This window comes from Phaseolus vulgaris, chromosome 10 (assembly GCF_051622355.1).
Source record: "Phaseolus vulgaris cultivar YP4 chromosome 10, ASM5162235v1, whole genome shotgun sequence".
Lineage (NCBI taxonomy): Eukaryota > Viridiplantae > Streptophyta > Magnoliopsida > Fabales > Fabaceae > Phaseolus > Phaseolus vulgaris.
Genome location: NC_143507.1, coordinates 7,986,418 through 8,001,139, shown reverse-complemented (window position 1 = coordinate 8,001,139; position 14,722 = coordinate 7,986,418).

Below are 14,722 nucleotides of genomic sequence, written 5' to 3'. Positions count from 1 at the left end.
TCGAAGAATGTAGTAGGGATTGTTTTATTATTCACTTTCTAAGATTTTATAGGTTTTAGTTATCTGTGGATTCTGTTTTAATTGTATGGAAGAGAAAAATGATACTTTACTTTCTCTTCCATTTTGCAGATTCACTTTAAAGAAAAATGGGATAAAAATTTCTTGAAAGTGGAATGCAATTATATAAAGAACTTCAAGGTTTTTTTTTAGAATTGTTCCTATTTGTTTTTTTATTATATTCGAATGGCGTTAGAGCTCCTAAGCTATTGGAATTACGCTTTGCGATTGCGATTTTGAATGCTGGGAATTTGAAGAATGAACAAATCAGGGAACATGATTTGGGAACGAAGCTGTCTCATGATTTGGAGTAAAATGTGTTTTGTGCAGCAAATTTTAAATGTATTATTAGATATATTTTTTAAAAAAACTTGAATTATTTTTGTTTTTCTAAAATTTAACGTAATTTTCTTTATCTTTTTAACTTTTAAATATTAAAAAACAACTATAAGTAAATTTTAAGATTAAATATGATTTTATTTAGATGTATAATTAACCTTATACTAACATTGGGAATAAATATATTTCAGGTTTCAAAAAAATGCATTCCAAAATTGTTTCTATTTAAAAATATACATTTACAATTTCAAGTAGAAATATGTATTTTGTATGATGCAAAATACAATACTACAAAAAAAAATTAATTTACCTACGAACCAAATCCGTATGTAACAACAAAAATTCGTAGGTAAATCAACATTATCTACGGAATTCCCACGGACAGAAATCCGTATGTAATGTTGGCGTCAGTAATTTACCTACAAAATATAAGTTTGTAGGTAACAACAGTCCGTGGGTAATACCCACGAACACCAGTCCGTAGGTAATACCCATGACCACCAGTTCGTAGGTAATACCCACAACCACAAGTCCGTAGGTAATACCCATGACCACCAGTCCGTAGGTAATCCTATATCCATCAAAATGTTTATTCATGCATTTATTTAAAAGAATGTCTTTTTAAACACTTATATAAATTTAACATATTCAAGATATACTAATTGAACAATCTATTACCAAACATCATCCAATACACCTAACATAAAATAAAATAAAACACACATTTAATTTCGAATTCAAACATAATATAATTGAAGTTCTCATCATATGAAAGATAAACTCAAGTCCACTTGAAATATAAAAAAAATTCAAACAAACTTGAAACATAACTAAAGATCCATAATTCAAAAGTCTAGTGAACTTGTAATATAATCTAAAATTTAAAAGAACTACAAACATAATCCTAATAGCATGCATAATCAATATCGTCATCTTCTTGTTGTCTAGGTAGTTCCTTTTGCCTTGGTGGCTCCTTTTCCTTAGTGGTTCCTTTTGCCTTGGTGGTTCTTGTTGCAGCAACACTTGTTCAAATTGTTGTTAAATGGCACTTCGTATATCAGAAATAAGGAAAGGAAGAACAATACTAACCAATTAGAATAGGTACCTAACTGTATTACACAAAACAAAGAAAATGAAAATCTCCTTATCAATCAGTTGTAAAATTCTAATGTATAGTAAATTAATTCTAACAACTTTTCCTATTTCCTCTTAATCATGTGTGAAATACTTCCAAAGAACATCTCAAATTGAAAGAAGAAATATATTTGAATATTCTTTTTTAAATGCCACCTTTGTGGTTTTATTATAGGTTGGTCTAAAAAGGTCAACCTATAATAACGATTTGAGTTCCAATATCCCAAGGCTAATCAGGTCAACTACTTAATAATGATAGGTTGTTTCTCAATTTGTTGTGCAAGATTTTTTTTTATGAACCTAATTCTCTAGTTCAAATGGAATTTTTATGATTTGATGTACATTCTTATGTTGTGGTCTTCAACCGTAAACCACAAGTTATTATTCATTACAGAAAATGTAAATAAAGAATCATTAAAATGGTTCTGAATTGCTATGATACTTGATTGTTGCATTATGTTTTGTTGCTTTAGAGAATTTTACATTTTAGAATTTACATATCCATTGATCTTTTCAATGTAGTTTTCTCTTAAAGGCAAGTTAGGAAAAAAAACAAATAAAAATTTTCTCCTATTATTTCATACTTCAACAAAAAAAAAAGGTAGCATAATGGATGAAGATGAGTGCACAAAACAACTTAGTGAAAGGGAAAACACTTAAGCCAAGTCAGCAAAATAGCAAATAAGACCACACTAGTCCATGATAGAGAGAGAGCATGCCTCCCACAAAAGGCCAGCATTTATAAGTGCTCAATTCATTTTCCAAATTCTCTAAACCCTTTTAACCATGACAGCAGATTTAACTAATCCACTGGTATCCAAAAATTTTAACTTGAGAGGACCAAAACTCTTAAGATAGTGAAAGGAATTAAAAAAAGTTGAAATATGGTTACCTAATGACATCACTCTGATATCTTCAGATTTTCTTCAAACCAAAGTGGTTGATATGCAATGGACTGAGCTCGTACTGTTCAGTTTCAGAGAAGCATAACACTCTTTCAACTTGGCTTATCATAGTTGTCATTGTGCCTCTCTATATTGCTCCAAATTCAAATTCAACTATCAAATTGAAATCCTCATGTTACATTGCCAATACGGTTGAAGAGAGAAGGTTATAACACTAATAATTTGATGAAGTGTGTGTTTGGAAACATATTCAGAGCTCACATAACATGCAACATAAAGAAAAACAGGTTCCTTAGAGCTCCACAAAACTTTAACTTAGCATCAAAACCAAAACCGTTCAACATAACACATGAAACTAAAAACACAAATCATTCAGAGTTCTTAATTGTCAAGAAGGTGAAACAATACACAATACAAAAGTTGATTAACTACTCACCTCTTAGCCAAAATTCTTGTAGTTTCATTTAACATAATAGTAAATTTTCTCATAATCTTGTGTTACCAATTTTCTTCCTTGATTTATATGCTAACTTTTTTATAAGATAATAAGAAAATTAATAAATGGGTTGTTGATAATATTACATAGTACAAATTCTTTTGATATATTTTAGTTTCAAATAATTTATTTTTCCATGTCTAGTTTCATCCTTATATTCCTTAATATTTTGTACTGACCTGATAATACTAAGTTCAATATTGAAATGAGGAAGTCATTTTAATCTTGAAATTGAAGAGAATGTGGACCACCCAAACCCTAAACCCTAAACACTCGGGATGCTAGCCACAAAGAAGCTAAAATATACATCTGAGAAGTGACCCAATATTACCCTATTCTTCTTGGACTTATTTTAAAATGGTGAAAATATGGCAATACATCACAAGAATATAGTCAACAATAAATAAAAATGGACAATGAAAAACTAAGAATGTGTTTTTAGAAGGAAAATAGTATAAGGGTTTTAGGAAGAAGGAATACTGCACACAGGTAGATTAACATTAATAATTTATATTAGTTATTTTTACACAATAATTTCCCACTACTTAAGATTCTAAGGTATCCTATTCTCTCTTCAACTCAACCAAATAACTTAATTCAAGTAAAAAAGAAAAAGCTTTTGATGTTTCTACATATATAATCTGTTTTTGCTTATAAACCCTCATCACTAACCCCTTCCACATATAAATACAATTACACTTAATTTCTAAACGCATGCTACACCACTGTCCATTTTCATCACATCAAAGCTTCATACAATATTTCATACACAGTCAACCATGAAATACTGAGATATCCCATCTTAGCCACCCAAAACACAAGCTGAGATTTGAGTACTCAGAATTCCCCTTCATTTAAAGTATGCCGTAAAAAACCCTAAACCTATTGAACATTATCCAAACACAAATGAAAGAGAAAGAATGTCAATACCTTTCTCAATACTTAATCAATGAATCCTCCAAATGTCTCCTCTGACTCACCACTAGTTCAAGCCGCGACGATGGATATTCGTCAACGACACCACAATCTGAAGCGCTAGACGAGAATGAGGCTTCAATCCAACTTCCTTTGCAGAGCTCTTGATTGAATTTTTCACTTTTGATTTTCGAAGTCGAGATTGGAAATTTGGGTTTTCATTTTCGAACAACAAATTAGATTAGGGCTTTCGGTTTCACAAATTGAAACTAGAAATTGGGGATTCAGGAAGACACAATATTTAGGTTGCAATTTTGGAACAAGAAATAGGAAATTTAGGCAACACATTTTCAAAACAGAGAAAGAACAACTTCTTTTAGAATTCGATTTCTCAAGTGCTCACAATTTGGATTTGAAGTTGTACATGAAGAAGGTGTACACGTTTAGCCACAGAGACCAGGCCGCCACCAAGCTCTTAGGATTGACGTCGCACGACCAACTCCTCATCAAGACCTTTGACTCCTTGAACGCAAGGTTGAGGATCGAGCCCTTTCTTGGTTTTCCATTTTTGAAGTGAAGAAAACCTAGGTTAGAGAATGCTTCGTTGGAGAGGAAGCAAGAAGAACATGTTTTCTTAGAAACAAATAAAAAGTGTTTCACGAAAAATAGTATTTTTTTTTTAATTATTTTTAAGTTTTTTACTTTACCCATGAGTTAAGAATATTACCCACTGTATCATCTTTTTCCACCACCTAACAGTCGTAGGTAATGTATCACTTCTCCTCTTTCCAAGAGTAATAGCATTACCTACGGAATTTTCAGTAGATAAATTGAATTTACATTAAAAAAGAAATCCATGGGTAATAGCGTTTTTTTCTTGTAATGAAAATATAGATTTTAAATTATACATATTTTATATTTTGGATTATAATTTTATAAAAATAAATAAATTGACTTGAAACGTTTGGGAATTTAGAAAATAGGGATAATTTATTTTAACGGGTAAAATTGGAATTTCAAAATATGAGGGTGGAGAAAGTGCAAAATTCAATAAAGGTTTCATCTTTCACCTGCATCTCCCTTTTTATCAATTCCAGGTTTAAATTTAGTGGGGTTTTCAAACCGCTGGAAATAGCGGAGGTTTCCCAAACCGTCAAGAATAGCAGAGGTTTGTCAAACTGCCGGGAATAACGGGGGTTCAAAATCGCCGGAAAGTGATTATTTTCCAAGGGTTCTTAGAAACCGTCGGTAATCATTTAGCGACGCTGATTCTTCCAGAAGAAAAGCAAACCTCGAGTAACGCACGGGGGTTAAAACTGCCGGTAATGTCAAATATAACTCTCACTAAAAATAATTTTTTTTTGTAGTGTTATGTGACTTCTAGTGCAAGGTTATACTAGTTATATGTGATAGATTTTGTGCTAATTATTTAAAAATATAATAATAATAATAATAATAATAATAAATTTTATTAAATAATAAAGTAAAATTTATCAAAGTAAGAATGCATAATAATTAAATTTAAATTATATAAAATTATGTTTTGATGTATAAGAACATTTTATTGATAACTCTCATTCTTTGACAAAGGTTAAATACTTTTCTTGTCTTAATTTTTTCTTTATTTATAGTTATGTATTTTTCTCTAAATTTTGTTATTTTTTTCCTATGAGTTAGTCATTAAGAAAGAACCATGGTATATAAAACTCATATAATATAAACTTGAAGACTTCCAGTCATACAAAATAAATAAAATATATATTTTTCTGTTTTTGAAATACCAATAATAAAATAATAAAATGTGAATATGATAAAATATTTTCATTATAATGAAAATTGGAAGAAAATCTTAAGAATGATGATGTATTAAAATGATAGAGAAAAGAATAGGTTGTTTTATCTATAAAATATAACAACACAAACAAAACGAAGACCATTGTGTGTTATACATAGGATGGCAAAGCAGGGCGGATCATGTTCACCTTTTTAATCCGCTAACCCGCATTAGTCCGCTCCACATAACCCGCGGCCCGCGCGGGCCAGCAACGGGTAGGGCGGGCTGACCCGCAAGCCCGCAAACCATTAAAAAAAATTGACTTTAGCAGTGGAGTAAATGTTCTATTTTTCTTCCTTTTCATTTTGGGTAGAAAATTACAAGGGTCATTATAATTTCCTTGAGACTCCTTTTTGGTCCAATTTTGGGAATGAAAATACAGGATGTTGGATATGATATTTTTCATGTAATTTGGAATAAATAATAGTGGATATGTTAGGTAGTGGGTAAGTCAAAAATATTGGAACGTTGATACTTGGATTATGTAACATTCAATTAATTTTTGTTGCTATATTAATCCTAATGCCTTTGTTTTTTGTGACAATTTTTTAAGAGAAAAAATATAAAAAAAAACATTCAATTTCTAAAAAGAAATAATAATAATTAAATGCGGGTTGGCCCACAAACCTGCGAGTTAACCCTTATGCGGAACGGAACAGATAATTTAGTCCACATTCACTTTGCGAAACGAACCAAATACGGAACGGACCTATGCGGAGCGGACCTATACGGAACTGACCTATGCGGGCGGACCAGCCGCTTCCCATCCCTACAATAAGTTGTTTATAACAAGTATATTTTAATAATAAGATTAGTTACTTTATGAATTTTATTTACATAATTATTCAATTTCACAATGTTTTACGATAAAAAAATTACTTAAAAGAAGTATCATATTTAAAAACTTAAAAACAATGATCATTATCACGTGTAGACTACAATGGTAAATTTAAATTAGTTGTTTTTTTCTTCTCTGGATTCATATTTAGTCTCTATTTCAAATTTTATTTAAAAAATGCCTAAAGATGAAAACCACTATTTAATTTGTTGAAATTTCACACTACACTTTTATCACCTTTAAAAACACTATTACTCTATGTATTATTGAAAAATATTATGTTGAAATTTTACACCACATTGTTATCTTTTTCAAAAATATACTTGGTTCTTTTTCAATCAATTTAAACTCACTATTACATTGTGTATTATTAAAAAAAATGTCATATCATATTTATGAGAGAAAGGACATTTTTTTTATATTGTATGTGTTTTAAAAAATAAATAACTAATTTGAAATATTAAAATCGTACTATCATAGTCACATGTTGACTTGAAAATGAATTAAAACTTTTTCCTTACCCTTATAGTTTTTCTCCATTTAATTATTCTATTAAAAGATGTGCAAAAACATGAGACCATCACCTAGTTTGTTGAAACTTCACATCACTTTTATGTTTTCAAGACAACTTAGATTTTAAATATTTTAAACATATTATTGTACCTTGTATTGTTAAAATATTACATTGTATCATAGTAATTGAATATACTTAAATAAGTCATTTACCCTAGTAAACTTATATTTAGTCTCTTTATGTAAAAGTTAGATTCTTAAATTTCATACTATATGTACTCATCGGACTCGAGCAATTAAAACATAATTTTTCATGATCCACTTAATTGAGGTCTAATACAAATAAAATAAAACTCGACCCAAATAAATATCAGACATAATAGGTCTGTAAATGGATCAACCTCGACAGCCAGAAAATGAAAAAAAAATGAATAAAAAATGAATGCATAACTAAATAAGTTGATTATATTTGTTTAAATCGATTTCAGCAAATATAAACTAACAGAGATGATATCTGCCTATTTATATTTCTAAAATAAAGAAAAATATTAATAAATTATTTTAAAGTTGTAATTTCTAAAGGATCTACAAGTGTTATAAAAAGGGTTATAAGACCCCAAATAAAGGTAAGTGTTATTTCATACACTATACACTACACTCATAATTTATGTTCTTACTGACTTCATCGTCGAAGTCTTGTCAACAGGTGGAATTCTTCCTTGTTGTGATTGCAAGCATAAAAAAGTGGCAAAGTTGGAAGGCTAACCCGGAGTTCACCATCAAGACCTGACCCATATTTGTTGGCAAAATTATTTGGCGCCCACCGTAGGGAAAGTAAAATTGATCCCGCTAAATACTAACACATAAAATCCCACCCAGTCATCAAACGATATGAGGAACACGAGGCAAGGAGCCCATATGCCCTATGGAGATGAGACTCCCGTGTTGCAGCAAATCATGGAGACAATGAGAACTCTCCAACAAGCCAACGTGGAATACTGTCGGGCAAATGAGAAGGAGGCAACTCAGGTGAATGAGGAGGAGGCAACTCAGGTAAATGAGGAGCTCCAGAAAACCGACGAGGAATTACGAAGAGTCATGCATCGGCAGAAACGACGCAATGTCTAAGCACGTTCCCCAAACATATCCTCAAGAGACAACCTCCAGCCTTTTTCGCAGTAAATCATGGAAGAACCGATTCCACCCCACTTCATCACGCCGAAGATAACCCCCTTCTCTGGAGTGGAAGACCCAAAAAATCATCTGAAAGCATTTCGAGCTCGGATGATCATCTCGGGCGGGTCAGATGTTGTTCGGTGCAAAATGCTCATGGGGACCCTTACGAGAATGACCCTACAATGGTTCAACGAAGTCCTAGACGGATACATAACGTATTTTCAACAGTTCTTGCAGGTTTTTAAGCAGCAACTTTTGGCTAACAAAGTCGATCCTCCCCCGCTGCCCGACCTTTTTGACGTTAGACAAAGGGAATGAGAATCCCTAAAGGACTATCTGAATCATTTTTGTGTTGTTTCAGTAAGACTTCATACATCAAACAAAGATATGGTAGTCGCGACATTCATGAAAGGAATGGGGGCAATTCCTTTCAGTGACTCGCTTATCAGGTTCCGAGCAGAATCGGTGGCTGAAGTGAAAGAACGATGAGCAACCCACATAAAGGCGGAGGAGGCCATCCGCGTGAAAAATGACAACTCACAATCTAAACAAGCACTACACCATGTTTTACCTTAGACAACATCTAAAAAGCGTTGCCTAAAGTAGGAAAAGCGTTGCCTTAACTTTAGACAACGCTTTTGCAGGTGTATGCAGTCGTGGACTTAGGTTTAGGAAACACTTTTTTACAACCATTGCCTTATGCTGGTAGAATAGGCAATGCTTTTTGAAAAAAAAATTAGGCAACGTTTTTTCTCATAATGTTTAGGCAACACATTTTCAATGTTGCCTATTGTTTAGGCAACATTTTTTTGAATGTTGTCATTGGTAAAGACAACACTTATTTGCACGTTGTTTGTCTTTTTAGGAAACACTTATTTACGTATTGTTTATCTTTTCAGGCAACAGTTATTTACATGTTGTCTGTCTTAGACAACACATTTTCAGTGTTGCATATTGATAGAATAGACAACGCATTTTTAGTGTTGCATATTGTACTGGAAAGGAGTGCTCGTGTGCTCGGGACCTTGGGACAAGTATTTGGGTATGGTCAACTCGGTTTTGGGCCCAAAGGGCAGGTCATGAGCTCAACTTAGTTTCATTGGTAAGCCTGACGAAGAATAATTAAAAATAGGGAAGATAATAAGTTTGATCATATGTTAATATAAAGTTGTTAGTTAAATATATATGTTGATATATATATTAAACTGTTAGAATAGAATATATGTGAATATATAAGTTGTTAAAGTTGTTAACTAAGTAGCAAACACTCGTGAATAAAGGTGCACGAGATTCTCTTCTGTTGTTAACATCGTGAGTAAATGTGTCCGTAGGCAGAATATTTTTCTATTATATATGCTTTCAGTTGAGATTATATTCTCGTGAGTGAAAGATGTTAAAGGGATAACTATAAAAGGGTCTTGAGACCCCCGATAAATGTATGCTGTTTCTGAGTACTAGAGACTGAAACTGATTATTATTTTGTATGCTCTCACTAACTTGATCGTCAGAGTGTGATCCACAGGTAGAGCCCCTATGTCTCAGCGGAGCGTTGTTTCAGTGCACTAATGGGAAAACAATCTAGAAGCGGAGCTTGCCCATCCAGTCAACCCGAGGTCAATCAGCGAGAACACATATTGATAAAATATGTAACATTTTTTTTCCATAATGTTTAAGCAATGCTTATTTAAGGAAACACTTATTTACTTGTTATCTGTCTTTTTAAACAATATTTATGTCCATGTTGTATGTATTTTTAGACAACACTTTTTTAACGTGAAAAATCGTGAAATACATCTTAACTTAAAATTACGCAATATACAACATTATCAAACTGTTTTAAAACGTAATTACACATTTAAACTATGTATGTAATTTTACATTTAAATCACATTTATAATTTAACTAAAAATAATGTATATAATATTAATATTTCAAATATGCAAGTTGCATATTTTAATGTATACCAAAATAGTAAAAGTTGTAATCATTAAAAAGATATATTATTACAAAGTAAAAGAAATTGATAGCAATAAGAAATTGAAATTTCTTAGTTCATTTATCCCGTAACCAACTTTTTAAATCAAGCATTGCAAACCCTTTTCACTTACTTTTTTATTTCTTTACATAATTTGTATTCCCTAAATAATAAGTAACCAACTTTTTAAATCATTGCAAATCCTTTTTGGTAATTTATTACATCAAAGCATTTTTTTTTTATATAATCCACCCAGAATTCACTAGCCTCAAATGACTTTTGAATTAACATAAACAAATGCTAATCATCTAAATAATTTATTTTCACTCATTTTTTTATTTCTTTACATAATTTGTGTTCTCTAAATAATAGGCATACCAAAAAAAAGACTTCCTACAATTTTGTTATTCCTTCCCTCTCCTCAATTCCAAAAAATCCATAATTCTTTTATGAATACCAGACAACTATCAATAAAAATCTAACTTATTTCAAGGGATGAAAAGAGTCCAAGTCAAAGTGAAGGTAATTTGCAACAATAAAAAACAACCTTATAGAATGCATCTAATCCAATTTTTTAAGAGAGGACCAAAACATAAACAGGTGAAATGTCATTTCATACAAGAGGACATAATAGTAGATTTTACACTGATGTAAACTAAGAAAAATGCAATTAATTTTTCTCTAAAAAACTAAAGTGCAACAACTAGTTTGTATTTAGTATATAATATTATGTGTCAATAAAAAGGAAAACAAAAATATCAAACAATAGTGCAAGGAAACTGACCCTTCTATTCTTTTACATACAAATTTAAGTAACAATGGTAAAAGAAAATTACACATCGCATAAGCAAAAATTGCAGCAGGTAGACGACTTTCTCTATAATTATGTAGTACGAATGGGGATATCTACCGGCATGATATTTTTAGTTTTGGGTTTGGCTCACCTGAGAATAAGAAAAAAATTATTAATTAATAAGGATCATACACGTTTAGTAAAGAACCAATTAATATAAATGAATATACCATCATAAACTATCCAAGGTCTTGGAAACAAAGCATGGTAGGTTGAGTGTTGCCCACTTAGATTCCATCCCCATGATGATATGCCCTAATCATTAAGTTTCTTGGTAGATATGAAAAACAAATTAACATGAATTTGAGTCTATGTATCTGTATTTAGATACATGAAAAGCACCCAAAAAACCAAAATGTTAAGCATAATCTAAAATTCAAATGACACTAATCACCAGATCAAAAGAGTAACATTTTTGCAACTTGGTTAATATTGTCAATATGCTCTCAAGTGTTAAATAGGTAGTAGTTAGCAGTACATTAGTCAAAGTTTGCTAGAGTATTGTGGTATGCCTCTACATAAGAGTTAGAAAGCAAACTTATATTGTGCTAAGCCCATCAATTATTTTCATCATCAGAAGCTTTTCTCAAGATGCAGATGGAAATATTATGCAAAATTAGGTTTCTTTTTTCATACATAACTTCATGTAAGCAATAAAAAAGTCATCAAGACAATGCAACTATGAAATCTCAAATTGTCCAATAAGAGAATTTTTTTTGGTACAAATGACATGCAGTAACTTATCAATCATTATCATCCAAGTGAACATCAGATAGTTATACTTATAGGGACTGATTGGGTGTAATTGTACCAATGATATTTTCTATTACCACTGATTAATATTCTCTTATTACTAGATAGTTAAGATATCAAGGCAGGCATAATGTAACATGAAAAAGAAATTTATAAAATTGCTAAATAGTATTGCTTAATTTTTTTGCAAGACTTATAGTTATGAAACATTGTTTTACAAACTTCTACACAAGCCACCTTACCCTAAACCTTCATGCTGGCCAGGAGCCAAAATTGATGAAATTTTTTTGTTTCCTCCTTCTCTACTTATAAAAATCTGCAAGATGAGTAAATAAACCATATAATATGTATTATAAACCACATTTCAGAATGGCCACTGACAATAAAGTTCATTATGGTTAAAAGGTAAAGCCATATGTTTTACTAAAAGACTCTAACACTATCTTTGCATTAAAATTCATACAAAGTAACAACTAGTGAAACTGAGGCCATATTCCGTACTTTATTTTTCTCTTGTTTGGACAAAGCTCGGGGCTCTATCTCATCAAGTGCATAGCAATCGATACTAATAGAATTAAAAAGCTCAAACACAACACACCATACTCGCCCAAAACTGAACTGAACATGTCCTAGTGTTTAGATCGAAACTCTGAGCACTCCTGTCCAGTACAGTAAGTAAATATTCAATTGAAACACAATTGTTTTGATTATACTTAGAATCATTAGTTTAAAACCCATTTAGTTTTTGGGAAACAACGTTCTTATGCATTTAGACGGGTTTAAAGAAATAAAAATGAGCTTGAAAAGCCTTATATGTTTGAGTCATAATTTGTATCAATAGATGATTTAATTAGTATGTCTTATAATTGACACTCATTATATGATCTTTAATCAGAAAATTATACGAGTTTATGTTTTGACGATAACAAAGCTTAATAAAAATGTTTATTCTTTTTAATAGCAATTTATACAATTGTGGGATGTATTAGACAACAGTGTGTTAGATAATCTCAACGTCTAACAAGGTATTAGACAACTCACTGAATCTGATAAATATTTATTATAAAATTTTAGATGTTAACTTTGTACAACAAAGATCGTCTTACCAATGCAATGACCTTTTCATATTTTTCCATGGAAATGTGTTTTAAAGGTTACAAGGATCTTTCTAAATCCTTTTTATATTTGAATATATATATATATATATATATATATATTTACAATTTTTGTTTGGATTGGGGAAATAAACTAATTAAAGAATTCATGTATATTGCAGGTGAAAGGTAAAATGACACCATAACTGGAACTTTCAGTACTAGTGAAACATCCAAAATTTGGGCAAAGGTGATAGTAGAATGTCATGTGCCTTTGAAAGTGAAAAAGCTTTCAGGTACATTAGTGGTCCAACTATTAACTGAAAAAAATATAACAACATATCTATTGTAAATGAGTGGAACTTCCGTATCTATTTTAATTTGATATTTGTTTTGTATATGCCAAAAAGAGAAAATAGGAAAGTGAGATATATTATACAAATAAGATTTGCATAAAAATAATAAATGAATAAATCATATTTTTCTTTTTTTAAAAGACTTGAAAGAAGCTTCTTATATCTAAACAAGTAAATAGCAAGAGAAACATAACCATTAGATGATTTGCAACATTCAATTAAAGAGAATTCAGAAAATAATATTAGGAAAAACATTAGAAATAACATCAGGAGAAAACACTTAAGAATAACACTAAGAGAACATTGGGAATAACTTCAACATTGGGAATAACTTCTGCTATGAATATTCAAGATAAATGAGTAATCCCAATACCACCCTCCAATCATAAAAGATAATAACTTCTACTCATTTAATCCGGAGAGATATAATCAAATTAGGTACATCATGATCACGTGACCCATAAATATAATAAAATTGTTATGACACAAATTAGTATAAAAAGGTTTTGTAAAAAATATATTCATAAGAGATAAGATAACATGAGTAAGGAATAAAGTGATGTGATAAAGAACAAATATGTATTTATTGTGTTGACTCAAGTTAATTTGATCTAATTTGCTAAAAGCAAGTGGCAAGGTAAAAAAGTAAGATGACACAATTAAGAATAAGAATATTCTTACCTTATGACTCAAGTCTTTCCAAGTCAATTTTGTCTTATCTGTAATATTAAATGCTTGTAGATTTTTACTCTTACCAGACTTGTCTCTTTTTTGATGAGATAATCCCTCACTATTTTAACTATTATACATGTATATGTATATATTTTATTATTTTATTGATATTCTATAAGGTCTATGACCTATTAGACTGTCAATGTGTCTAATATGTTATCCCCGTACTTTGAATATGTATTAGGTTTGACTTAAGTGATAAACTAGTAACAATGAATGCTTTTAGGAAGCAAAGAAGATTTTGAGTATATTTTAGAGAAATAAATTGTTTTGAACCAATTCTAACATATTGAGATACAATGTAAATATTCTTGAAATAATCAAATGGAAATAAATTGTAGTTCGAACATACTCTGTTTGCCCCTGTTTTTGTGTACAGTTCTGGAATCTTTTTTTCTTTAACAAGTTCGTTCCAATTAAGTTTTGTAAATGACTTTCTAACTTGTCGTGATAATCTCTGATTGTTTTTAAACATCTTAGTTTGAAGATCTCATATACACTGTTCCAAATCACGTTTTAACAGGAAGAAAAGATTTTGAGCGTCTAGTACTAAGAAGATGAACTTTTGGAAATATTATAGGAAACAAAAATTAATAGTTTTGAGAGGTATAGAATAGGTTCATTTGAAGAAGCATAACAGGGTAAAACAAGCAAAAAAAAAAGCAAAATCATTTTGTTGGTATATATATATATATATATATATATATATATATATATATATATATATATATATATAACAGTAAACGTGTAAT